Raw genomic sequence first — 1133 nt, forward strand, 5'->3', positions numbered from 1 at the left:
AGAATTTCCACAGTCACTTTAAACTTAACAACCTTTATAACATACCCTATAAATCACAGTGATTCACACACTTTACTTACAGCACGTACTGTTCGCTTGACTCAATTATTTATCTCTTCAACCTATCTATATCTCTTTAATCTATCTGCCTATCTCGCTGTCTTTCTTTGCCAGGCTTATATACTAGAAAAAAGAGGGCGCCACGAACAAACCAGAGTTGCCAGAAAAATTCACGATCCTTCTAGAAACTCCAGCGCGCATGCTCCAAGATTCACGTGACTTCCGCTGTCGTAACAATATCATGATGGTATGGCCCTTTTCAGGGTGGCTTGGATAATATAACCTATGCTCGAAGAACTTTTGGTTTGGGGGGGGGACAGGAGTACCCGGAGAAAACCCACTTTCACGGTCAAGTGCCGAATAATCTACTTGACCAGTGCCCGTCCTGGATAGCTGAAATTAATCAATTGATTAGTGAAATGCATGCATTTTCAGGAGTTATGAATATTCATTTAACATAAAAGTTATGTTCATTTTGTTTTAGGATAAAATTTCTGGGCGATATGTGATTTTGAAATGTGATGGGTGTCGATGATAGATGTTGGAAGTTTCTTGTGAGTGTGTTTTGGGTCGCAGCTAGTTTATAGTATTTAGAGGCGAGTTTGAAGCAGCGTTGTTTATTGGAGGTGATGTCAGTTATTCTGTCTTTGTTCTCCTGAAGAAGAATAGTCAACTATTCGAAAGCGCTCGAGTTTTGGGTCTTATTTTATGTTTATTACACTTTATATGTGATCCTGAGTTATTCTGTCTATGTATTCTCGCGGAGTGTAATTGGATAGTCGATGTGTAATTTTGATAACCTGGTTTTGTTGGGCTGGTAATCTGTTAAATATTTTGTCTGTGACATATTCGTATAATGGTCGAATGTATTGTAGATGCTTTTGATCAAATGGCTGTTGCATCCTTTGTTCATGCCGCCAATGCGGTGTAGGTACGATATTCTTTTGCTTGCTAATTGTAGTGTATTGTTAAAGTGGTGTGTCCAGCGAAGTCTGTTATCAAATGTTATGCCTACGAATTTAACGGAAGAGGACAGTGAGATTAGAATGTTATATAGGCAGAGTTTTATTTGG

This window comes from Limulus polyphemus, unplaced genomic scaffold (assembly GCF_000517525.1).
Source record: "Limulus polyphemus unplaced genomic scaffold, Limulus_polyphemus-2.1.2 Scaffold4805, whole genome shotgun sequence".
NCBI classification, from domain to species: Eukaryota; Metazoa; Arthropoda; class Merostomata; order Xiphosura; family Limulidae; genus Limulus; species Limulus polyphemus.